The following is a 27,871-nucleotide window of genomic DNA, read 5'->3' as shown; positions in this document are numbered from 1 at the left end:
TTTGTTTGGATTTGTTTTAACACCCCGCTCTGGGCTCATTTGGTTTCTCTTGTAAATGTTCCCGGTCATCATCTGTTGACCCTGGATTTTAAAATAGTTTCTACCCACAGACAAATAGTCCCAAGGGAATTTCAAAAATCAAAGAGAAAATCATGACATGAGAGAGTAATGCATGACAAAACTGCTAAAACACATTGGTTTGATCATCTTTGTTGCCTCTCTATTGCCTTCTTGAATATTTTTTATTTAAATAGACCACCAGGGCAAAGAGGGAAGACTTCACTGAAAGCAGGCTTGGAAAAATTATAGTGCTTTGTGTGTGAATAAAGTAAGTCCGGCAGTTTTTAATTTAACAAGCCAGGAAACGTGAAGACATCAGTCAGAGGTTTTTTTTTGGTCTGGCACAAGGTTATCCAGTGGTAAAAAAAAAAAAATCTTTGGTAAGGACTCCTAGTCCTTGTAAATTTGAAATAGAATTTCATACAAAGAGGTCCTCAGGGACCAAATTAATTCCAGAGGCAGAGTGGTTAAGACAGATAGAACACGAGCATACGTTTTGTTCTTGCTCTATAATTTTCTTCTTCTTGCAGCGAGACGGCGAAAAAAAATAATGGACACTTGCTCTTTTGTCACATTATACATGTGCAAGACCTGAGATAAATGCAAGCCTCAGGAGGAAAATCTCTTTAAACAATTCCAGCTTTCAATCATTGTTGAACAGAAGCAGGAAACGAAGGACTCAGGCCAACAGAGCAATAAACTTCAAGGGCGTTTTGATCTTTGCCTTAAGGTTAGACTGTGATCGATATGTAAAACCCTAGAAACTGGCACAGTTTGCCTTGCAATCTATTAGGAACAGCATTTCACTAAAATAACTTGCTCCTCTACACGTGTCATGTTGCCCATGTCAGTCCACAATACTTACAAATACAACAGAACGCTCTCACTGTGATTTTTACAATTGTGTTGAACCCAAAATTGCAGCACTTTAGTAGTGCTTTACCATCAGACAGTCCTCCTAATCTTCACATTCCAGACCAAACCCCATGTGACTTAACCCTGAAATAGACAGGATAGATGCACTTTAGATGTGGAGAACTCTCGAAGACCTCGAGGTCTCAGAGGTCACCAAGTTCACCAGTTATAGACAACAATGCAGCCAAAAATACCTCAGATGAGAACGGATAATACTCCACATTGCTCTTCATCCAAATGCTAATGGTGTTTTGGCAGCCAGTTTATACAGCCTGTTAAACAATCTTAAAATGCGAGGAACGGTTTGTGGGCCGTTCCAGCAATTATTACTGAAAGTGTTGCTTGACTGGCCATTGCAGTGGGATTGGACCTCAATAATGAGGCTGTACTGGTTTTGACCCACAGCGAGTGAACTCACCTTAGTTTGGCATGTCCTCTCTGAATAATAACTTCCTATTATGTCCTGAAATGCTCCCTGAATACCACTGAGTTCAACTGTAAGCTCTAGCTCTGCTAAAAGCGTCTGCACGGAACGGTTCTGAGCTGATTTGAGATCATGGAAACATTTTTAGAATATCAAAAATAAAAACAGCAGTTACCTGCTGTTTTGAAATGATAATATGTGGAAGAGATCATTGCGACTATTTAAACGATCAGTCATTGTAGGAGAGAAGGATTATAGAGAGCCATTACATTACATGCTGAATGAAAAATTACAGTCGTTTGAGCCCGTAATGACTCATGGATTATAGTGAGGCTTTATAAGGCATATTATCCCTGTCAGTACGGTGAGCATATGCATGTGTGATGTTAACACACACAGCTGACAGACAGTTTTTTTTATTTTGTTTCATTGGTTAAGCTCGGTTGGTAGTTGACTTAGGAGATAGAGGTCCAACCTTCCACTTACAGACGCACAGCTTTTATCCACAGTTATGCTGTTCTGCTTTGTTCCAGTGACAGCCTCACTTTTATACTGTTGTAACAATGAGCTTCACAACCAGTGAATAGAGAAAACAGAGGGAACATATTGTCTGAAGAGCGACAACAACAAACTCCAGAGATTCACACATGATTACTCACAAAGAGAATCCAGTCAATCTTTTTACTATGTTGGTGTCATTGTGCGATACCTTTGTAAACATCATCATCTATAAGACCGAAAAACATTTGATCTTTTCGATGTTTACATCCAGATTAACAATGACTGACACGCGCAGCAAATATTTTACACTGAAGAGCTGTTCACAAATTTGAGTATTATAACAGAAGATAGATTGAAGAAAAGGTGTCATGCAAAAATTTGGGCATCTCAAATGATTTGAGCTTAGACTTTAACTAGCTTCTTAGGGCTACAGCTGTAATCACTAAGAAAGGTCAGATGATTCAAATTTAAAGCTTTACAATACTCCAGAAGCGCTGCAAAGAGATACACTAGTAAAGATTTTTTTTAAGCAGCTCTTTCTTGAGTTTGTTATTAGGTTAAGAAATGTATCAGGAACAATGTAGATCAAGCTAAAGTCAGAAAGGCTACTACAGGCTGGATCATTTCCATTGACCTCCATTTGACTGAGAATAATTTTGCATTCTCAAGTGGAGGTGCACTGTTCTGCTGTGCTGTGGCACTAGCAAGTATATTGTACAATATTTGTGGGAGAATATTTAGAGGAAAAATTTGCCAAACAATGTCCAAACAAGCCATGTGCATTAAAAAAAAAAAAACCTTCTTTTTATTCATCATTACTCATACAGTTCACTAAATATATGAAAAAAACTTAGCAGATAATGCTCTTCTACCACTTTCAGTAAATCTTTTACATGCAAACAAGGAAATCTGATAGCTCAATTGTTTTATCATTGTTGTTTTATAATTGTTTTATTAACTGGTCAGCAGCCGTTATACACTGCAGTGTGTGTTTTAAGAGCCTGAGCAAGTTCAACACAGCTAACGATGAGACTGTGCCTAAAAGAGGAAAAAAAAAACTTACCAGCTGTCCAGGCTCAATCTGCACAAAGCAGAAATTAGCAAGTATTTGAGAATAAAACTGCCAGTCAAGTGTTTTCTGTCAGTTTGGTGTATGGTCTGAGCTCTCAAGCCATTTTTGTATGCGCTCCTACCGTAATAAGGTGCTTCAAGGGTTATTGAGTACTACAGATCTTTAAAGAGGTTGACCCTGAAAAAGAGAGGGGCAGAGTGGAACTGAGTGGGTCTCTTTCTTCCCTAAAAACACGTCGCAGACATTTCATTAAGACCGCCGGTAAGTTTATCAGCTTTTTAAAAAAACTTAAAATATGTCTCCTTTAAACCACAAAACCAGGAAAACCTCATAAGCTACGAGGGAAAGACTCTCGAGTAATTTCAAAATATAAAGGACCATCATCTTTGACTGTATAACTTGAAAATCAAGTCCTCTTTTGCTTTCTGTGCTGGCTCAGTTGCAGAAATTTTGACCAAACTTTTGCATGCCACTTTATACATTTACACTTTTACCTCGACATTCTCCATATATCTGGTGATAAAAGCTTTTTCTGTAAGTTGCAAAGCTGAGGAAAAGTGGCAGAGGCTCTTCTGATCCTCTGGGTCTGTAATCAACAGCCAGTGTCTGACATTAATGTTTAACCCTGCGCTCGCTCCCAGCGCATCACAGCTGTCAGCCCATCACAGCTACTCCCCCACTCTAACCCCTCTCAGTCAGTCAAACATATGTTTATGTACATATAGAATGGTTTTGAATGATTGCAGTTGTGATTTTACACAGATGCAAATGCAAATGAGAAATCTAAGCTGACACCTTCAGTAAATCTGTAAGCTTTATGCACAGATAAAATCAAAACCTGTGTGACTGTGAAGGCAAATATCTGCTCGTTTTATATTCACTTTAACAGAATCTTTTCACATCTCAGTGTCACACAGTTTTTTTTCTTCGTATTTATCTGTTTTTCGCTTTCTTTCTGTTTAAACCACATTGTATAAGTATCCCTCTCTCTGGTGCTTATCAAAGCAGTTTTAAAGCAGATTTCCATTAGTTGTGACAGAAAACGTGCTGTTATATGACTGCATAACCCGAGTCTGTAAAAACAGAGCTTCTCTTATCTTGCAGTTTATACTGCAAGTTGAAAGTGGCTGCATCTGGTGTGCTAAATCCCCATACATCTCGAGGAAGTAAATATGCAAGGCTTTGTTTACAACCTCATAATCTAGATGTTTAAATCTGAACACGTTTGGCTGGATTTCTTGGACAAAACAACGTTACACTGCAGTCATTAATTCTTCTGCTCCTCAGGTCTATAAGAGATCAAGCGTGGTGATAAGATAATCATAGCCAAGAAGGATTCAAATTTTGACTTAGATGTTAAAGAAAAGCTATTCTGTTGACCTATTGTGGGATGAAGTGGAACAAGTCATCCCGAGGTTAAGCATTAAATCGAAGCAGCATCCAGGAGGCACGACTTAAGCACGGATCAGACCCTGCTTTGTTCAATGGTGAAAATTGATAAATATAAGGTGATTCGTGAAGATTTAAATGTCAGCATGTCAATCATATGACGGATGAAAGCAAGTTTTCCCAAACCCTGATCAACCCAAATATTTATTTCTCCTCCTGTGACGCATCTTTGATTCAACTGCTTCAGCTGACTTAATGTTCAAAGGAGCAAAGGTCAGTTTTCTACGCTTTTGTTTTGATCAATGATGCAGACACACAAATACACAGAGCAAATACCGCATTAACATTCAAAAGAGCCAATGGGCAAACCTTCGACTGAGCTGAAGCAGCTTGCCGTCATTTGATTATTCTTTTGGCCTCTGTTTTCAGTAGCTGCACAAATGGAGGAAATACCTCTCCGATAACAAAACATTACCTCCTCCTCAATAGAAAAAAAAGAAAGCAATGAGCAGTACAAAGTTCAAAGCAATGCACAGGCATATAAATGAGAACGGTGAATGCAACACACCCTGATGTATCCATATAATGAAAAGCATTTCATGGGCCGTTTTATCAGAGAGTAAAAAGTGCAGCCATATTTGTGCATTTCACTTATATGTTTGTTGAGAAGTATTACAGGACAGTGAAAGGGGCGATGTAAGCCGTTACAATATGGAGTACGTCACTGATATCGGCCCTGACAGTATAATGGGACTGCTGGCTTTCTTCTAGCTTCTAATGGTTACAATGCTGTCGTACAACAAGGGAAAGTGAATCCTTATAGCTGATGAGTAGAGATGATGTGTTGCTCTAAAGGCTTCAACTCAATTATAATCCTTTTACTGGAATCTGATATAAGCAGAAGCAATGAGCGCTTCATTAAGGAACCTGTCAGCCATTCTGTCTTCCTCTCTCATACATGAATACATAAAACTATAGACATCCAAATACACACACACACACACACATGCGCACCCTTAAATTGTCACAGATACATCTGTAAAAGTAGCACACACGTGCGTTCTAACTGTCTTTTTCTAACAAATGCACAAATTAGCATGCGGAAATTAAGTAACTTATAGCACACATGTAAAACACTGTGCACTCACACACTTTTACACACACAAAGACAGGCCGAAGTCAGGGGAACCCAGTGTGAACCCTCCAGAGAGAGATGTCATGATGACAGAAAAGATAAACCAAATGAATGCAGAGTTTTCGGCACAGCAGATTGGAAAACAAGACACCTCTGTGCTCACTGAGCGACTGCACGCTGCTGTTTATTTTTGGGCTGAAGAATGTAATTATTTGACTGCCACTGCTGCTGTTGACGTTATTAATCAGTTAAACTCTCAGTTGGAAACCATTCAATGTGATTTTTTTTAGAAGGGTGGGTGGTGAGCTCTCGGAACATCAGATAAAAGCCTTAGTTCTTCTGTGATGTGCAAACAGACGTAGATCTGAGCTTCACTTTCTTGGCCTTTTACCTGCCTTTTTAATTGTGTCTGATTTGAAATATTAAGAAAACAGAGTGCTACGGAGACCATATATATCTATAAAAATATAAGACTGATTGTCCTAAAGGGCTTATCAAATCCATCCGAAGGAGGTGGTCTAAAATTAGTTTGATCTGAAGTGCGGTAAGGTCTTCACTCAGAATGTAATTAAGAGCCCCAATGAAAGAAGGTCCTTGTGCTCATCTGCTGGTAATATAATTAATGGCTTTGTTACATTATCAGTGAAATCAATATTCCTCAGCAGATCATACAAGTAAAGAGTGACTTTCAAGTCAACTGCAGTCATTTTGCTTCTAAGACATTACGTTTTGTTTAGTATTATTATTATTGGTATTATTATGTTAAGCATTCAGACCATTCATAATTACTTGCAGCTTCAATCAAATAAAAGTTACATTTTTTTGTGTACAACTGTGTGTTGTTCCCGTGGCCTAATTCAAATGCCCTCAAAAGTAAAACAGACACATATGGGGTTTGCAGCAGCACTTTGATAAGAAAAGAATTCTGCAAATGAACCAGAGGTCCAAACAAAACAAAAAATGCTAAAAGCAAAGCAAGCATCCAAAGGATAAGACGAAGAGGAAGGCAAAATTCTATTTGGTTCTGACTGAAACTAAGCCATTGTTAGTTTGTTTGGCCATAGTTGAATGTTCATGTATACTATTATTATCATCACATTCTCTGGGCGACAAAATTGTTATATGCCTCTTATGCAGTTATGAAGCTGTGAGAATGTTCAATCGATGTGTGTTGTGTTCACTCATACATAACTTACTCTGCTCCCTGTTATGTCTACTTGTATGACTGGATTTGGTTCACTCCGATGATAGCTGTACAAAAAACTCTTCTCGAGAAAACTGAAAGCTTTTTTGGGAAATCTGGATCATGATACCAAGTCACCACCAGCAACTTTATAGAAACGACAGTTGTATTCATTTCAACTCTGCACTACTAACTTCTATGTTTGAGATCCAGGCACCAAAAAAAATCTTTCTGCCAAAAGAATTTTTTGCATCTGATGCCGCAGGCTATTCTGCAGTTTCAGCCCCGGCAGGATCATCTGTTCTGAATTTGAAATGCTTCTCACTTTAAATTTTCACCTTGAGGGCTTCTGCCAAGCAACCGGTCACGACGTCTCTCTCTGCTCCGCCACCTCTCGTGTGAATGCATGTGTATGTGTTGTTCCATCTCTGTGCGTGCATATTTGTATTAGTGCGTATGTCAGGAAAAATGTGAGTGTTTATAATCTATATGTAAATAAACGTGTGCATCACCAAGGGCACATTATTGCTGTATCAGTTTGTTGACTCCTCCTGGTCGAGAAAGTCACCGAGTCACTGAGGGCTCGCAGTAAACATCCTTGTGAGGCACGGAAAAGTGGTGTGTGTTTACGAGACAAGGTGACACAGGAAACGGTCCTCAGCTAATAACTGATCGCCGAACCTGCTTGTCCTGACCCCACTTACGTTCAGTCACTCAGATTGCGGGGACCGTGATTATGTGAAGACATCAAGCCCAGACTAAACACAAAATGAGCATAAACACTGCACCAACCTGCTGCTTTTTCAAAAGCTAATTTTTCACTTGAGGGATTTCTGTACGAACACATTGTACTGAAAGTAGACCAACACTTTCCTTTCACTAAAATAAATAGACTGGAGGTTTGTGCAGCATTTTGTGTCAAAACACACAGTCCAGAATCACAGCCTAGCAATGCCCCCACCTATTTACACTGAGAACCCAATACTTTGCTTCCCTGTCCTCCTCTTGTTTTGAATCAAACTGATCTTCTTCCCAACAGCTAATATTTAAAGAACTTCACAGCCCACCAACATGCTTAAGTCTTTCTCGTAGGCCTATGCTGTCAGCAGCCAGAGGCTAACCTTCGCATCTCCTCTTATCTTATTAGTGCTAAAATAAATAGCGGTTTGAAGAGCGTGTGATAAAAAGTGAGCAAAGTGGGTCTTTGTGAGATTCAAGGAGATTTATTCAGTCAAATACTTGAAGCTTGTACAACAGGAGAGTGCTTAGAGGTCTTCTTTGAAAAAACGTCAATTGCAAAACTGCTTCTTCTTTCTGGGTTACATTGATCTCAGTATTTGCAAGGGAACCATGTTGTTTATTTGTTTTTTTTCCAACTCTTTGTTTGACAAGGTAATATATTATTGAATAATTTCTCTGACTTGCAGTAATTGAAGGTGAATGTTCTCTTAAAGATCCTGTAGCCATACACATAGCACATAGACACAATTTCTATGCAGTCACCCTTAAGTCACACTCTTGAACAATGCTCGCTGCTGTGCAAAATCATAAAAGCTCACAACTGCTGCCCCAGGGCCAGTTTTCGCTCAGACACACAGGCGAGAGCAGGGTTTTCACAGAGGAACAGGCTTTTGTGTGAATGAACAAAGGGAATTTCCTTCCTCCTCTGCTCCTCTCTCCCCCTGAATCCTATCATACGCCACCGTGTGTCTCCCACACTCCTGTTTCTAAGTTACCGGCAGCGTCGGCTGCCAATCCCACTTAATTGCCTCCTGTGCAAAGTGACGGCTGATGAGCGGTAAAGAAAGCCGTGCTGTCCTCGCCTTTTCCTGCAGATCAGTCTCTACTACATTGCCAAGGGAGACATTCTGCCTCGGAATCATTTTGCACACCTTTGGGAAATAAAACAGTAGTGCTGGCCTGAAGTGAAACTTCAGTAACAAATCTGGAGACCAGAGAAATATAACGAAAATGTTACAAAAGAGTTTGCCATTTTGGGAGAGAAAATGTTCTAAATTTAGTCTGTGAGAAAAATTAATTGAAACCTTGAAAAGAACAATAGAAGCTTATGGATATGAATTGTTTTGAATAGAGAAGACTTTTCAGAAATGAAAGTAAAGAACAGATTTGTGAGAATAACAGCAGGCACTGTTTGTTTTAATGATAAGCAGCTTTCCTCACCAACCTTGTTTTAATCCTGGAGAAAAAGAAAAGATCTTCTGGTTCTCTCCCGCTCGCCGGATTTACCACCCTGTTGATCCTTGTTCCCTCTTCCTTTGTTGTGTCTTCCTCATAAACAGATCCTCCTCATCCTCAGGGCCGGGGCTGAAATTAATAGCTCATGAGGAAAGCCAGGCGGAAGAGAAAGAAAACACACCAGAGAAGAGAAGAAACACACTCTTCTCACCCCTTAGTCCTTCTTGGCAGTGTCTCCCCATCCGTCAGAGCACAGCGACTGCAAGTGAGTGTGCGAGAGAAAGAGGGACTGAGAGATGAAATGATACTAAGTGGGCGAGTGAAAGAGGGAGTGAGAGAGGGAGGGGGCGAAAGCTTGAATGCAAGCACTGAATGGTGATCCTCTGTACAGTATGAGCTCCTGTTTATCTCTCCGTCTGTCTCCGTGCATGCATTCCTTCCCGACAGAAGCCACAGGGTCAGCTGCTTTTACAGTAACGAGGCTTGGTTTCCTCCTGAGGGAAAAGACTTCCTGTTGGTTCTCCACTCAACTCCTCTCATGGGTGATCTCAACCTGTGTTTCATGCTTTTTTTCTTCATTATCCCTGTTGAACACACAGTCTTGGTCAGTATTTTTATTTCTTAGCATCCAAGCTATTATAAATGTCATCTCCTCTGCCCTCACACAGTCTGTGCAGAGGTTATCCCACTGATGACGATGAGTAATGTGCAGCAATTTAATTTTGCAAACACTGTACAACTACACACACCAGCAGCAGCAGTCATCTGCATGTTAAGGTGACATTGATCAAAGTTGCGTTTACTGTATATAGAACACAAATGTGCAGGTGAAGTCCCTGTTAAATGAAACTCCTGCCACTTTATCTTTTTAGATGATCTATTCTTTAACTCTGAACATAAACTGCTTCGGAGTTGGTTATGAGCTCAGCCAACGTTACCATGGTGATCTAAGCAGGTTAACAGAGGGCAACACTGAAAACACTGACTTTGGGCCCAACATAACTCGCTAATCCACTAGTCTTGGTTCGTGGTACAACATTTTTAGCTCTCAACCAAGCAACAGTATATTATCACCTAATATTTGTAAAGTGGTCTCATACCCCAGCTGGCACACAGCTTACTTATTCACTTCAAACAGCTGCTTTTGAAAACAAGCATGATGTGAGTTATAGGAGTGATCCATATGGCACAGCTACTGAATTTAAGGATGTTCAATTCTCTGTAGAACTGAGGAGTACATTAGGATGGCTGATGAGTTCTCTCAGTTGTTTCTGTTTAATTGGAAATCTTTGAAATCAAAAGCTTCTCATTAAAACCGTGGGTGATGTATGGGATAAAGAAATGCAGATTAATACAAAAACCTTTTATAAAGATTACTCACGTGACCGTAGAATTAAAACAATTATTTCATTGACAGAAAAATTACTCTGCAGAGTTTATATATTTTTCCTTGCCAAATATGGTAACTCAAATATCTGTCAGTGGCTGGTAGAATAAACTGAGCAATCAGAATGTTTCACCTTGGACTAGAGTCCTTTTCACAAAAGCCCTACAAAAAACCTCAAATGAAATGAAAATAACAGCTATTTGAATCCCTGCTTCAATGCTGGAAAAAAATTAAATAAATTAAATTCCTTTTTTATTTAGAAAATATTATCAACAGAAGAATTCCTAATGGTGAATAAAGTAATTAGTATATTAAAGAACAGAACTAAAGTGTGAGGTTAAAAACTGAGGATATGGCACTAAACAATGAACTAGAAAGTAAAGACAAACCAGTACTGTCACTGGTGACTTGGTCTTGCAATTGTCAGCCCTGCCTGTATATGTGGAACATCCTGTAACGGAGATACTCTGCCTTTCTTCTATGCTCTGCTGGTTCCTGATGTGACATGGCAGCCAGACAGTCCAAGTGTGCCTCTTGAGTGCAGTGGATGATGGGTTAGTATGCACATGGTGCAATGGATCAATGAGGTCACAACCATCAGTGAAAGGTGATAAAGGGGCCATCCTGACAGCTTTTTCAATACTGTTGATAAAGTGTAAAAAAATGTCATATGTCTCGCAGACGGACCCACACAACAGCCAAGGTGACAGAAACCATAAGTCACACCTCGGCTAAGTGAGATAGAAATTCTCTGAGGTGAGGAAAGGGAGGTTATGAACATATGGCTAAATCCTCTTGATGCTGCTGGCCAGGCGAGCAAAAGATGCTCCCATGGAGCACTGTGCCGCTTCAACTAGCAAGTGTTGCTCTCGCACACATGGCAACATGCGGCAGGAAGAGGAGGGAGCTCTGATAAGGGCAAGTTTATGTCAAAGAGAAGATGAGCTGACAGGGATGCCCGAAGCAGGCTGTGTGGCGACTCAACCAGGAGGAAGTATGTACAAGAATTATGTGTATGTATCCTCTCTGTTTGTATTTGTGTCTCTGCATGTCGACTTGGTAAGTGTGATTTATACAGAAGATGGTCATTTCCAATCCAGCACATTCATCTACAGGTCAAATGCTGTTCTCACAACATAAATTGCATCTAAATGGATTTAAAGAATGATATGATGACTGTAAATCAGATTTTACATCCTACTGCATTTACTGCAAGTGAACTGAAAACCAGAAACATGAAACCATCACAAGATCATAAAATATCATTATATTTGTCACAGAAAAGAGTTCCTGAAATTCTAGAAATGCTTTTTTTTTTTACATGGAACTCTCACCCACAGTGCCAGCGAGTAAATAATACACAATTCTTTTAAACTCTAAATAATAATGAATTATTGATGAGAGGGTGTGAAATATAAGCAGGAAATGAGGTCATGATAAATCTATGCAAAGCAATGATTGTGTGGATTGTTCACAAATCTCAAGAAAATGTCGGTGATGGCATCAGACAGTAGCTGTACTGATATCTCTCACACTGAGAGGGTAGATGTGTCATCTATTGCAGTAGTTGAAGTTTTATCCGCAGGTGCGCGTCCTTACTATGGTCTGGAGAGTACCTGCAGTGACCATGCTCAGGTGCAGGGTTTGAATTGTCTTCCTAGCAGCTGGGCTGAGTAATAATACAGTTGAGCACGGATGCAGTCATCACCTCGATTGCATCTGTAGCTTCATAGAGATTAAATTAAAATGATCTACCGTGTTTCCCTTTTCTTTCAAATGCCCCTCCCTCCACTGAGACATTCCAATGATAAAAGTTATTCTGTCACGTGGGATTTTCTTCCTTTCAACCAAGCTCGAGGAGATTTCCTTGGATCTTTTTTGAGGCTCCATAAGCGTGGAGGATCAGCTTACACGGTCCACCACCAGAGGGTATTTCACACAGATGAAGCTTTAAATCTGAAAAAAAAAAAAAAGACTCCCATTTGGTGTATGGTTTAAATGTGAGTAAATTGACTTTTCTCTTTTAAAACCTTGTACTTTTTCTTTTAGCTCTCTGGGATATTTCTCCCTTCTGCAAAGCCATGGCCAAAAGAGCTGGGTTGCTTTCTCACATGAGAAAACGTGAAATGGTGGTTTTAAGCAGGGCTTTAAGTTCTTATGCATAATAAAGCCAAACCATGACTTAGTGTCTTGCAGTTGATGTTGTGTAGTCCCATGGTGATTAAGTAAGTGAATGCTGTTGTCAGATTTTTCTCAAGGGCCCAGCTAAGCACGCTTGATGGAGGTCGGAGAAGGCACAGGGAATTGTGCTAATCCCTACAAGTTATTGCATGTCCTCTGGTCTTTGGATGGATGCTGTTAATAGAAAAGTGCATCCAGCTGCTCTCTAATGTCTAAATCAATCATCTTCTGCTACTTTGAGACATTTGGATGAAGTTTTTTTCTTTTGCTTTGCTTGAACTCAAAAGGTTGATGAAGAAGTAGAATGAAATGTATAAGGGTGTTTATTTAATGGGTGTAATTTGAAAGAAAAAAAAGAGAAAACACAAAATATCAGCTTTCTGTTAGACAATCCTCTGACAGGTAACTGCCCTTGCTCTCATTTAGCGAAGCGTGTTCTCCTAATTGCCTCAAAGCTGTAAACCTTACATAAGAAATGACAAGATCCAATCATAAACTGCTCAGCCGTCTGAAAAATGTTAGGAAAATCCTCCAAAAACAAACAAACCGTAGTATGATTTGGCCAGACTGGTCTCCAAATTGCCGTATCGGCAACAAGAGTTGTTTCACTACACTGAACATTCTGGCAAGAAGGAAAACGTATGTATTTGTATTTCTTTATACCAAGAATCTGGGCTGAAGCTGGAGTCATGGGGGGAACTTGTTTTGGTGCAAACAAGAAAGAACATCCCCATAAATGTTGGAAACATGTTCTTTGTAGATTTGTTAGAGCATTCAGGAAAGAGCCCACCGCATTGCATGACCAAAAATCTTAGTTAAAACCTCTCAGTGAGAAGGTTCAGAACTCCAGCAGTTGTATTCTGCATTGGAGATTTTGAAAACGATAACCTGGAATTAGGAGAGGAGAGCGCTGCTTGAAATAAGCAGCTGATGGACTCGATGAATGGTGGGTCACACCAACAAAGTGAACATTCTAATATTCTGTACATCTTATCGTTCCCCTTTAATGTCTATCATTATACGGTGCATTTTTCAGCTGGTGAAAATCACAAGGAGAGTTCACATTTACACACAGGACTTTCACTGTTGCAGACTTGAAATGAAAATTGTTGTTTGACATCTACTTTTTTTTTTTTTTTTAGATTTCACACTGCAGAAGAAGTGGAAACGCTCTTTGACAGGTTTTGAGTCACACCTCGCCTGTGACTTATTTTCTGTGAGTCAACCATATGTCTAGTCCATGTCATCTCCTGCCACATGTGAAGGGACAAATTGGTCACAGCATTGCACTGAAATAGCTCTGATTTCTCCAAGTCACTCTGTCTAAACTCTAAAGTCCCACAACTGTCGTCATGTTACCAAGACTCAGGTCAGCTATTCATTACTTTTGTTCTCCAATCATTTCACTGTCATGTTTGTATGATTGAGAAATGAGAAACACATTATAAAGGCACAACACAGGTGCAGACAATTAACCATTTTCTATTCTTAGAAATAGGTACCTGTGGGTTTTTGTCATTTGGATTCTTTTTTCCCTACAAATTTATTTGCCAAATTTTTAAATGATCAAACAATTGATCAAAAAGAAAAATTCTGTTTTGCAGCAATAATTAGCTCTAATGAATATATTGATACAATAATTGTATCCCTAAGTCACTCACTGTGGCGACCCTTAACGGGAGCATCTAAAAAAGGAAGATATTCTTTGGTCTTACATGACTGCGTTTACAAATGTTTGACAACTCAGATTCTCCTCTGTTATGTGTTTGCAGTTTTCACAGAACTGTAGAAACTGAGAAATACATTAAAAAAAACTGTTATTTTCCATTTTTACGTTGTTATTCAGAATTAACTTTGGGGATTGAAAGTTAAATCTTTTCTGTCTTTAGCTTCTCTTCATTGGCTCTCTGTTAAATTCAGAATAGAATATAAAATTCTTCTCCTCACTATAAAGCTCTTAATGACCAAGCTCCATCATATCCTAAAGATCTTATAATTGGATAATAATTTTAATAATTTTCCCAACAAAGCACTTTGTACTCAAACTGCAGGCTTACTCGTGGTTCCTAGAGTTTCTAAAAGTAGAATGTCCTCTCAACCAACAGCTGGTTGAGGCGGATGGCCGGCATCCCTGACTGGTTTCTTCCTGTTAAAAGGGAGTTTTTCTTTCCATAGTTGCCTCGTGCACGCTCAGGATGGGATCTTGGAACGAAGAGAAGTTTTGTTAGTTAGTTTCCTTAGTTAGACAACTTCTTTTTTTAATATGCTCTGTATGAATTGAACTAATTTGGAATTTAATGAATTTGATTTAACTGGATTATGATTGTTTCACAATGAATTGGACCCTAATTGGCTTGAATTGGACCCTAATAGGCTTGAATTGGCCCTAAGATGTTGTGATTTGGCGCTATAAAAAATAAAACTGAACTGAACTGAAATGAATTGAAACTCTAAGGTAAAGTTGCTGCAGAACTGTGAAGCCAAGTCATGATGTATCTGTTACCAGCAAACTGCGCCCATTTTTTAAATAGAGTAGCTAAATTATTTTTGAAAGAAAATAAATATATGATAAATATGTTAAGTTTTCTTTTTCCAACACATTAAAAATATAAAGAGACGTAAAGAAATGTCAGATGACACAGGACAGCTCTATGAAATAATTAGTATCTGTCTATGGTGTATCTGCTTTATTCTGTTCCATCCCTGCCTGGATGTAAAGCCACAGAGCAACGTCACCTGTCATCATCTGTCACTGCAAATCCCTGGTGGGAAGAACTGTCAGTCAAACTAGTCCACTCCAGGTCCACCTAAATTTTATATGAGTTTTTAGGGAAAAGCTTTCAAAAGGAATTTGCGTGACTATATGCAGTGATCCTGATGTGAAAATTCTGGGCTGAACTAAAATTAACAAAGCTTCCTTAACTGTCACCGTAATGGTTCAGCCGTTGTTACTGCTGTCATAAAGCACCGGAATTACTCCTGTGTTTGTGAATAAAGATGATGCATGATTACAACATTCATCCCCCTGAGATAAAGTTGTTTTTGGTTCAAAGTTGAATAGCTTTTTCACTTCAACAGCAAGCTTTTGCAGTGATTGACACCTTCACTGATGATGGTACTGGATAATTAGTGAGAAAAACAGTGAAGGGTTTGGTCGGGGCTAAGATCAATTCCACTCTGTGCCAGACCCAAAAGTTGTAAAAGGTTTCCTGTCTTCCTTGCAGCACTGATTATAAAATAACACAGTGATTCAGGAAAGCGGGCTGCAAGAATAGAGGTGACAGAAGCTTGACTGATGAACAGTGTAAGTTAGCAGGTTTTTAAGGATCTTATAATAGGTTTTAATTGTCTAATATAAAAAAAAAAGAATCCTTGTAAATTGCTGGGAAAAGAAAAAAAGAAACAGTATGAGTCCCCTTTTGCAGCAAGTAGTAATTCAAGAACTTTCTGATTTTATAGCTTGAGCTTCTATGCCATGGTCTGCCCTACCATGTGGTGGTACAAATTAAAACCAGAGAAGAAGCATAGGAGGGACCATCCAGGATGATATATAAAGCTCATTCTGCCTGTTACACAAACATGTTTAACAGCAACATTAAACTGCAAATCTTTGTGGATGGAGGCTTTTTGTTATGACGGAATGAAATCCAACGCACCTGGGAGTCTGGCTGCACGTGCCTCAGACCATGATTCATTGCTCTCTCACTTGTCAACGAGTATGCTCTCGGAGAGGAGAGACGGATTTAACTCATGATGAAATTACCTCCTTTATCAAGTTTTTGACCTCAAAAGGCATTTGACGCACATTCAAGACTAACTGGCAGCAATGAGTGTCTGAAGATACTCGTTTATGTCCTGCTGTCTCCCAATACGTGAATGTTATAAACTGAGTTTTACAATAATGGAAATACTTTCTTTATTGATAGTCCGTTTGGTGTGTGAATACATGAGACAAAAACTGACTTTGCCAATTTTAAACTATTTTCCCTCATGTGTCTTCTTGCTTTCTCTGAGCCACAGTACCTTTTTTTTTCAGATAGATTTGTACAAACAGGACACACATTAGAATAAATCATTACAGCCGTTTCGACATTTCGATCTGCAGCCCTGAAATTTTCTAGACATGCTCCGGAGGCGCTGCATGTGAGGACGTGAATGTACACAAGATTCCCTCATGACTTCATGCAGAAATCACCTGGCCAGATATCAAGTCAGATTCGCAAATCAGCAAGTGCGCCCAGCTAATACTGAGGGTGCTTTCAAATAAGAGTTGCTGTTTCATGCTACTTTCTCCTGACCTGTATGTTGCTTACCACTCTCCAGTCGGTATTGTGGAAACATCCAATAACATGCAGTATTGATATCTGCACAAACACTGTAACCAGGCAGCTTCATCCATCATTCTTAACATGGTCTAAATAAAACATCTTAAAATCCACAGAGGCTTTGAAGAAAGTCCTGAGGCCTTTCACAAGAACCAAACAAAAAGCCAGTCAGCACTGAGTCTTTACATTGTTTAACATGTGAGGCTTTTAGGGACATACTTATCCACAGGGGCTTCAAATCAGTTGTTGGATAATAACTCTAACCGAAGCCACTCGATGGTGAGTTACTGTAGAGACTGAATATCTAGCTTCCTCTCTGACAACAACATTGTCACAAAGCTTGCTTACACCACCTGTTGAAGAGGTGTGTGTGCACGGGAATGTCAAGGCTGTCGAGTTATGCTCTTTTTTTTTGAAGGCTTTATAAAACCAAAGGAAGTGTAGTAAAAGAATATAACTTTGCTTAGCAGTTGTTGCACTGTCCAGCTATCTGACTTACTATCTAAAGTAGAAGCCTCGCATTTTTTTAAAAAGTAAGAGATATATTATTTTTGTGCTGTTACAGGTTAGAAAAATGCCGTATTGAAAAAATTGTTTGTTTGTATATATATATATATACATATACATATACACTATCTATATGTACTGATACACTAAAACCAAATACATACAATTTTGTTATCTTAGCTGCACAAAAGTAAACACCTTTATACTATTCATAACATCTTTAACTCTATAAAGTACGAATCAGAGCCTCAAGGTGCCAATATCTGAACCATCTTAAGGAGTGACAATTTACTTGTATCTTATTTAAAACTCTGACACCTGTTAAATGTGTGTGTTCATCCCACGAACATCTAAAGAACTTAATGACGTCTTCAGGACATTGAAGATTCAAAATGAAGATATTTGAGAGTCAAGGAATATTAAAATATTCTAACTACATGGACTAAATACTTCCTCTGTCCTCTAGGAAAAGGTGTATTTCTAAAATGCCCGCCAATTTGTCCAGGACTGGCCACACCAGCAAATACATTTGAAGAGCCGACTCTTACATGCAAAAACCGCAGTGCGGTCTAATTAAAAAAGAGACTGCAAGAATTTTACCTGCATAGGAGATGTGCCCAGAAAAAAAGCCCAATAGCACAAATAACTAAGGTTGACAAGATCTATAGATCTCAGCTGTCAAATCCTCCTTCACTGAAAACTTTGCTTCTTCTAATTCCTAAAAGTAAACCTAACTAGAAAAAAAGAGTAGCAATGGAAACTTAAATTTGAAGCATCAGATAAGCATGACTAGCACATCTGTGGCACTTTTAGACACTAAACTGTCTTTGATTGGAGAGGGAATAATGATCTGGACTTGAACTGTCAATCAGAGTGAGAGCCTTTTTATGTGATTGCACAAGGACCCTCGACAAAAGTTCATTCAGTTGCCTTCAAGAGCCCTTCTGTGCCTGTGAGTGTGTCCTGCTGGAAAACATCAGGGAACGTGGAGGATGCAAATGAAGCATGCTCTCCAAGACTGATGAGCTGATCTCTGATATCTAAATCTTAATCCAGCAAACCTGCCAAACCAGATCTTTCCCCTTAGCACTAATGAGATAAATCAGAATTTATAATGAGCAAGAGTAGATAAGCACAGCATTAGCAAATTGTCACAACTGAGACAGCTGGTCTTTGAACAGATATTATTTACCCTCTTCTATTCAGGCTGAAAGATAAAAAAAAAAAGATTACAAGGCCTAATTAAGACATCTTAAAGCTGATGAAACACTGAGATCCTATTGAGTTAGAGATCCCAATGAGTGTGCCAGCTTTCTTTTAAAGACTACAGGAATAATTCATCCTCTACTATAAAGGAAGAACTTTGAGCTCGATGGACTGGAGATAAATGCAGCCTATTATCCGGCCGTATTTGTGGTGAAACATGATACACCATTCATAACAATGTGAATAATTCATTGATTCCCTAAGCCCTCTTTGTACATCGTGTCTCAGGCATGTGCGTTCCACATCTGTCTTATGTTATCAAGCTTGTGTCTCATTTCCACTGGTCTGTATGATTAGGAGTGTGTTATATCAATGAGTGATGACCTCTGTGTGTGCTCCAGCCTGACTGTCAATCATGAGCTGCCTGATTAAAGTCACAGACCATTTGCTGAGTGACCCATTGAGGGTCATGTGATGATGAGGCTGACAAGACCTTGGAAGTCTGAAATATAAACTCGTGCAATTACTGTCAAGTTACTTTGTTCTGGGGAATGAAAACCCCTCAGAGGACTCTACAGGTGTAGAGTCAGTGACATTTCCCAATTTGACATAATTCATCAATTTCACAACATGTCATAGAAATTGACATGTAAAAAAAATGTAAGGATATCACTTTGTGGTATGGTGTGGGAACCTCATCTGGAAAAGAAGCAAAACAAAAGAGATATTTGTGGATTTTAGGAGGACCAGAAATAAATCTCCATCCAGGTAGAAGAACTCAAATCATTGAGTTTACCTGAACAGCAGAGCAGACTGGAAATATGACGCTGAGGATGTCTACAAAACTCTACGCCTTAAGGAAGCTTTGGTCCTTCTGTGTTTGTAGCAAGATAAAAGTATGTGGCTGAGAGTGCAATCTGCTTTTCAGCCCTCTGCTGGGGCAGCAGCATCAGAGCCAGTGACTGAAAGGAACTGAACAAACTGAGAAAGAAGGCTGGCTCTGTGCTGGAGACCACTCCGGAGCCCCGAGAGGTGATAATGCAAAAAATAAATGTTTCAAAAGCTGCTCAGCGTAAAGGGACAGTACTGCACACATTCAATCCCACAATCTAGCAGCGTTGAAACAACATAGTGTGTTCAGCCAGAGGTTTCTTCAGCTCAGCTGCAACACAGGACAGTACAGGAGGTCATTCCTGACAGCTTTAACAGCCATAAACAATGACTGCTTTTGATGATTCATAAAAAAAAATGAATAAAATCAAGCAACACTATAATTCCACATTAGGATGAATAAATCATTTTTTAATTTTCACGGAATTTAAAATAAAAAATAAAAAATGGTCGAGAGCGGATTTCGGCATGAGCTGTCATGAAATGTGATACAAATATACATGATATCCTAAGTATGAACTATAATGGTGATGTCTGATTTATTTAAAGATAGTTAATTACCTTAACTTTCCAAGCCAGTGACATTCCTATCTACTTCAACTGGAGTTTGAGCATTTAGGTTGAGGATCTACTGCACCGATGTGAACTCCTCTTTGTTTTTCACATCTTTCATCTTTCTTCTTCGTTAATAGGTTACTAGAACTGTGTAATTGGCTGAGTATTATGGTGCGTCACATCTTTATCTCTTTAAAAAACTTGATTTTATTTAGGAAGATCTTTTTTTTGTTTGTTTTTGACCTTAAGGGCAGTGTGGAAAGCCGTTTGGGGGGGGGGGGGGGGCAAGTGTCTGTCACAGAATTTAGAAAGAGAGGAAAAAAACTGAGGATCTGCTCTGAGATGTTACATTTCATTACTTAAGACTGGTGTCCTTGGTGGTAGGCCAAAAACCATGCCATAAAAAGATGCAGGCTCCTCTCATACATAAACCTTTGTGATTCCATGCAGCACAGGGGTTTGGCTCCACAAGACAAGGCTCTCAAAACATCCAAGAATGAATCATCAACTCAAATTTTAATAGCTGAAGGGAAAGAACAGGGAGCACAGAGTGCAGGAAAAGGCAATTAAATTTAAAACAGCATGATGATAACTCTGCGTATCAAAAGGGAATTGCTATTAAATTTACAATAAGTAAATACTTTGCACTAGAAAATATCTGTTTGGACAGAGGTTTTCTATCTAAAAACTGCCATCCAAAGAAAAACACATTTAACAGTCAGAGGCCGGTAACATTTCCTTTCGTTAAAGTCCTTACTGCTTTCATTTATTCATGTTTCTATAATTTTCATTTTTGTTGAAGACTTTTTGTCTCTCTCTGTCAATTTTGGGATGCTTTCAATGCTTTTGCAGATGTTTTCAAATGTACTTTCATAATAGATTTTTATTTTTGACGTCAACAGTGAGACAAATATAAATGAAGGCCCGTGGTCAGCTGTCTGCTTTTTCAATCTAATGCAGTCGAGCCCACACAGCATACGTCTTTCCTAATCTAAGCCTCATGGCCAGTTGTCTTTAATGCTAGTCACATACTGCTGATCTAAGTCATCCCAATTTGCTTCATTGCTTTTTCTGGAAATCTCTCCATACCAACATCAAGAATCAAGCATTTCCCAAACAAGGATGATGGATTTATAAGCAATATAGATCTCATAGTTATCAAGAGACTTGATACATACTGACTCACCAGCAAGGTGTCCTGAGCTCACGCTACATCGACTGAAAAATGAAAATCTGATTTGCAAATATATTATGGTGCTCAGTGTAAAATGAGATGATGAAATATCACAACCGGAAGGCTTTCGCTAATGGTCCTGAAATGATACAAAACTGATGTTGTCACAGTTTTTCCATCTTAAAACAAAGTCTGGATAGTGGAAGGTGATCGACTTTGTTGTCACATGCTTGTTAGCAAATCTGATGGTGCACCTTTACATTTTTAAACGTTCTTCTGCATCTGATCTAATCATAGCAATGAATTCACACGCAAGTCTCTGCTGAGTGAACGGTGACACTGTTTTTTGGGAGAGGCGAGATTGGCTTTGATCCATAACTGCCATGAACACACGCACACACTCACCAGTAGACATATTGTGTCTTGTCTTTCATCTGATTTCTCTGTTTGATTACATCTGTCAATTCTTCAGACTTGCACCTCAGGGTCTGTGTTTTATCCTTTTATCAGTGTGTCTGGTGGAAGGATAAACAGAGACTTTATTGCCCTCTTTGACACTTTGGAAAAAGCAGTCAAGGTGATTTCAGTTTGATTTGTCATAAAATCGCAAAACATTAACTCAACGCAACAAAAAACAGACACTGCACACTGCACTGCACTGACCGAACACTTTATGCATGCAAATTGCTTGTTTTTGAGCTAGAGTTAACTGATGGTTTGCCTAGCCTCCTAGCCGGATTATTTAATCAATAACCGACTGAGGGTTTGAGGCTTTATTTGATCCACCTCATGAGACAAGACTTATTATTTGTCATTATTTAACCTTTCAAGAATATGTTTAATGACTCAATATGTACATACCATCCAGACAGCTTATCTTGTTTCTGATACATTTTTTCCCGTTTATATAAAGGCACCTCACTTCCAACAAAATCCCCATTTCCAAAAAACTGAGTGGATATGACTTCTGAAACCTATCTATTTTAGTATGTTCCTCAGTTCTGTCTTTGATTAAATAAACTGCCTGTAGCTTGTTGCTATCTCACCACCTGAACTGTTATGTGACATAATCTGAACTTTACTTCTTTTGTGAGTCGCATCAGTACCACAGAGCATTTTGAGATCATTTTCATACTCACCAAATCTCTCAGAACAATTACAACATACTACATATAGATCAGTAATCTGTAGGAGGATCTGGCACCAGCACCGCTTCTCCAGTGCATTGGTAGGTAAGCGTACACCCACCCACCCACACACACACACACACACACACACATGCACAGATGCACCTGAAAGGTGGAAAAGAAACAAATTCTCATTGCTCACTGTATTTGCCAGATGAGCGTTGACAGCATGTACGTAAAGGCAGGCAGTTTCCTTCTGCTTCAAAGAACGCAAGCAGCCAGGTGGAAATGAACAAACGGGAAAGCTTCGAAAGCATTTAACATGCTGAGGGACACCCTCCTTTCGCTGCAGATTGTATAATCTTAGGCTCTGCCTTGAAGGAAAAAACTCTCATGGTCCTAAGATTGCTTGGGGCATGACTCCAACTTCTTCATCCAGTGAGTGTGGATCTGTGAATATGCTAATGAGCTCAAGCCACATCTCCTCAACCACATCACTTCCTTCACTCACATTACTCATTTTATAAAGAACAAGCAACAACAACAAAAAAACCTCAGTGGTGCTAACATCATTGACTGAGCATCATAATTGTAGGCTTTTCACTTAAGAGGCAGCGACAGCTTGCACTTAACCCTCTGAGGTCTATGATCATGCCGGCGTGATCAGATCGCATGAAGTCATAACGGCTCAGACCCACGAGGGTTAAGATCATTTTGGGCACCTCAGTGGTACAGCTGCATAGTTCTGTCAGCCCAGGGAAGAGAGACAGTCTACCTGGAACTCATCATTCAAGAGGCAGCTGTATGAGAAGTCTGACAACGTGTGCAGCCGCCTCCCCGGGAAAAGCCTGCTTTCCTGTCGGCTTTTTGTGCCATAGACACAGTGTGTTTCCCAAGGAAACAGAAAACAGGCTGAAAATACAGCTGGTTTGAGTACGGGCAGCTGGCGGCAGTGCTCGTGGCTTTTTTCCCCAGCAGCATGCACTGTAAATGAGAATGGGACAGAGAAAAAAAACATTACTTACTGAAATACCCTCACATACTTGCAGTGTCTCCAACATCAAGAGCCTTAGTGGCATCCGTCTCCATGATAATTTTAGAAGAAAACCTAGCTGTTTCTTCAGGTTAAAATTCAAGTGAAGGGCTTAGAGGAGTCACTGCATTTTGAGAGATGATGTCTTGTAAGAAAATACAAAAAGAAGAAATGGACTTATCGGACAGATAAATGATTGGAACAGTATCTTGCTATAAACCAAACTGTTTACGAGTCAAATTTGTGAAAAAAATAAGACTGTAGACCAGTGTCCTCTCTGATAGCTCTGATGGGAAACTGCAAAGCGTTCAAATACACTGAATCTACTTCTGACACAGTTCAACAACTTTGAATAAGAGAAAGGCTCGAAGGCTATGGAGGCTTATAGAGTCTGATTTCATGTTGCTTCAACAACAAACAGTCTCATCGGCCATTCTAGCAACCAGAGGAAAACACACTAACATGATTCTCCTATCATTTGTTAAGGCCCTGCTCAGTGAGTAGTCAGGATTGATTGGCACTGGTTCCTCCAAATAGTCTACATAGACTATTGAGGCTGTTTGACTTTGCCTTTCTGAAACAGAGTACGATGCTCTGCAGATTCAGACAATCTGAAAGAGCATACTCCTTATTGACTGAATTAAGATGAGGTTGACAATAATAAAAGTTACAATGCAGCAACAAACTAAGAAAATAAATAGAAATTTACTGAGGAACATGTTTTTAAATTTATGAGATTCGATTTTTTCTAAAGGCCTCTGTTTTGTTTTTCATTGGATTTACACAGTTTACAGCTTGATCTAATCTAAGGAATACATTTTCTACTCAATCATTTCAAATGATTTTGTGAGTTTAAAGTCATGAAAAACTTATTTATTTTTGTTAATCAAATGATTCTACATATATGATATTGGAAGTTTTGTTTTTAGGGTCTCAAATGTCCAGTTGGACGGAATCAAGAAGCCTAAAGGAAAATGATGCAAAATCCCTTATCGGGTAGCCAAAAGAGGACAGATGTGAGACAGCAGGGACCCCTTCTGAAGCCAGGCCTGAGGGAGGTGGGCAGACTTGGCGTCATGGTGCCCAGCTTTCCAATCACAGAGAGAAAAATGTCAAACTTGTGCAGCAAGCTTGAGATTACCTCTGTGCTAAGTACTGGCTCTGAAATCTTTACAATCAGTAAGTTTGAACCATACATGTGTTATGGTGGACACCCGAGATCAGTCTCACCTATCCAATGCCCTGAGGATATCTTACCTTCTATTCTTGAGTTAAAATGTTCAGTAAAGTGTTTTTGCAGGAACACTGAAGTTGAACTTTGTCTTCCTGGATATAAAATGTAGTCGTTTTATTCAGTCATTTAATTCTGTTAGGTATTTGTGAAATGTAGTTGTATTTTTTGTCATTTTTCTGAGTGACATTTAAACACCAAATTTTCATCAGCTCAATCTTTGAACCCCAGAATACGTTTTTGCTGGATGTTGTTCCCTTCAGGTGATCTTGACCTATGATATTGGAGCAGTAAAATCCAATCAGGTCGTCTGTAAGTCTACGTAAACATAGGGAGGGATGAAGAGCAATCTCATTCAGAGGGCATGGAAAACATAGTTCCTTCAGCCTGTTGCATGTTAAGTGCCCAGCAGCAAAACCAACCTGGTATTTCCCTCAATATTTAAACGTGAGTAGCTGTGCTTAAGGTGAGTGAACCCTTGATTTTTAGTTTATTTACAGTCACTGTTCACAACTTTTTAAAGTAAATTGAAAAAAGATTTGCGTTTAGTTCACAAAGATGAGACTGAGAATTGGAATTCAGTTCGCCTAAGGTTCCCCACTGTGGCACACACACGGTTACAGACATTTCCTCTGTAATACACTGAATGTGTCAGCAGGCTGATGAAGCAGAAATCCATCTGTAGACATCTACCACTTAACATGAAATTGACTTGACACACTTCAGCTGCATACTGTCTGCATATTAAAGCTTTAAAGTAACGCTTCTCAGCATGTTGTCATAATTGAAAGTAACACGTTAAGTGTGTCGCTTTGCCGCGTCACGGCAACATTCTCTTTCAATGGCGGGCTTTAAATTCTTAAACGCATCCCTCACTTAGCCCTCATCTGTATAAACTGATTATGGGTGATTTCCAAAAAGAGACACTTTGTGCATGTGTAGCACAAGAGAGGGAGGAACAAATGAAGCCTGCATGTAAATATAACATAATACTCACCTAGAGTGTGGGTGCATGAGTATGAATGTTTACCTGCTTGTTAGGATGCTTAATAATTACATAACACCGCAAACAGAATGCAATTAGCTGTATTGGTGTGGACAAAGTCTTTGATGTTAATGAAAAGAAACATCTGAAGAAGATGGGAGATGCTTACAAGCAAAGCCTCGTTGCCATGGCAGGGCTGACGCAAAAACAGGACCATTCACACTCCCTTCACACATACACACGCAATTGTTGGCTATTTTAAGCCCTACTGCTGTAATTTGAGTGCTCCATTTTTGACCATTGTATTTCAGGGAGCAGATGGGCAAAACAAAGAGATAACAGGCTGACAAGGGTGGAGGTTGGGGATATAGACGAGCAGGTGAGGGTATTATGGGAACATAGCTCAAAGTGCCAGCAGGCAGGTCAGGAGAGCCACTTGTTATCCAGTCTACCTTTGCCCCTCTTACACACTTTTGATCTGCTTTCACAGACAAAGCCCTTTTGTAGACAGACATCTACTTGTATTGCTTGTTGAATCACTCTGTAATCTCTGGAGCATTTTCACAACATGAGGGGAAAGTTTTCTCTCCGTTGTGCCCTCTAATTGTCATGTTTCTTTCATCCCAGATTCCAGGAAATCATACAAAGCTGTTCACATCCCCTGCTATTTCAATGAACCTGAACATGCCAATAGATTTGGAGTGTGACATGAATACATGCAGGTGACTCATCCACATGTACCATGCTACAGTCATGCATGGTGTTCACACCGGACTAGTTTCTATTATCACTGGACAGCAAGCTGCTTGGATTTCTTGCCACATGAGAAGCTGGAAGTCAGATCTATTCTTGGGCCTGGATAGGTTTACTTTTCAGATACGAATTAGTCTTGGAATAGCAGCGAAGCAGAAATTATTACCAAGATGATTCTGCGAGCAGACAGACACCTGTGCCTGACTCTTCATAATGAATGATCTCAGGCAGCTGTCCTGCTCATCTGGGTAAAGTCACAGAAGATTACATATGAAAGCCTATATGAGCTAGTGGGCATCCTTTGCTTTGTTTCTCTCTTACCTTGAGACTTGCTTTACAAGCTACTATCATGAGCATATTCAAAGATTTTTTTTAAGGAACAGAAACAGTTTTGATGAAAATAGCTATAAGCAGTATCATCATCAGGCAATACAGTTAAATCATCTGGTAAAGCCCTGCCCAGTGACAAAAATGTACTTGTATCAGAAGTAATGGTACAGAAAAACTAAAGTTGAGTAATATTGCATTAATATATTGTTATTATATTAACAAATAAAGGTTTCAGTTGGTGATGGTTTAGGACCAATTTTAAGAATAGGGGGCTGATGCATAAAACTCTTTGGATATTCACAAATGTGATGTGGAGACCCCCATCGGTAAGATGGGGCAAATAAACTGCATTTTACTTTGTGGTTTCAGTTGTAGAACCACAGTTGGAACAAAACTTACAAAATTCAATGCGAAGAGTGGAATACTAATGAGAGGTAATGAATGCATCAGGGTGAGGGCCTGCAGCCACTGCTGTCTCTATAACAGAGGAATGCATAGGCTCTACTCTGAACCGCTAATATTGTGTAGAAGTGTGGGTGATCAGAAGGAGGTGCAGATGAATAGATAGAAGATGGTGTGTTTTACTGTTTTATGAAACACGATTGAATAAACTTCACTGTTAATTGATTCATAAAATGTTCCACATATATTGAGGTGATGACCCAAGTGCCTCCCGGGGGACACAGAAGATTGATGGAGACGCCACTTCCCTGGCTGATGTGCAATCTGTGCAATGTGTGTGCATCCTCACTGACATCTTGTTAGAGTCGTATTGTTAATGCAACTGACACCTTTTCAGCAGAGTTCAGAGAGTTCCAAATGGCCTTGTATGAGATAAGTAACACTAATAAAGTACAGGGAATTTTTTTTCAGCATCTATTCTCTACACGCTTCCTGCTGAAAAATGACTCACTTGTAATTGATGTGTCACAACTAAACATGTGTCATTGTGTGTCAACGTGTTTAAACTGGCTCATGTGGGACACCAGGTTCATCAGGTGTTAGGCTATGTACACATGTAGCCGGGTATTTTTAAAACCGAATATTTCCCCCCCTCCGTTTATAAAATAATTTGTATCCACATTACCTCGTTTTCAAAAAAAACCCTTCCACACATAACCGAACATCTGTGTTTTCAATCACATTCATAAGCATCCAAACCTGTAGATGGCATTATTTGTGCACGCAACTTTTTTGAGCACACTGACTGGTGATCGCATGACAGTGGACTGCCCCTCGATATGAGGACGTAATAATTCCGACGGCGACACGAGTGAGGACCGGGACATGTGGAAATTGTCACGCCATTCC

The 27,871-nt window shown here is 39.4% G+C and overlaps 1 protein-coding gene across 4 annotated transcripts in view; it reads right to left on the bottom strand.

The window, feature by feature from the left end:
• Positions 1-9,305, bottom strand: part of shisal1b (shisa like 1b) — a 36,454-nt gene extending 27,149 nt beyond the window's left edge. For 3 of the 4 annotated variants that reach the window (XM_075470279.1, XM_075470276.1, XM_075470277.1), the window contains exon 1: positions 8,865-9,305. The gene's annotated coding sequence lies outside the window, so the exon portion shown is untranslated. The remainder of the gene's footprint in view (positions 1-8,864) is intronic. The other variant, XM_075470278.1, reaches the window with a different exon arrangement.
• Between the last annotated feature and the right edge of the window lie 18,566 nt (positions 9,306-27,871).

This window comes from Odontesthes bonariensis, chromosome 7, assembly GCF_027942865.1.
Source record: "Odontesthes bonariensis isolate fOdoBon6 chromosome 7, fOdoBon6.hap1, whole genome shotgun sequence".
Lineage (NCBI taxonomy): Eukaryota > Metazoa > Chordata > Actinopteri > Atheriniformes > Atherinopsidae > Odontesthes > Odontesthes bonariensis.
The sequence above is the reverse complement of the archived record's forward strand: the minus strand, read 5'-3'. Positions and strand labels throughout refer to the sequence as shown.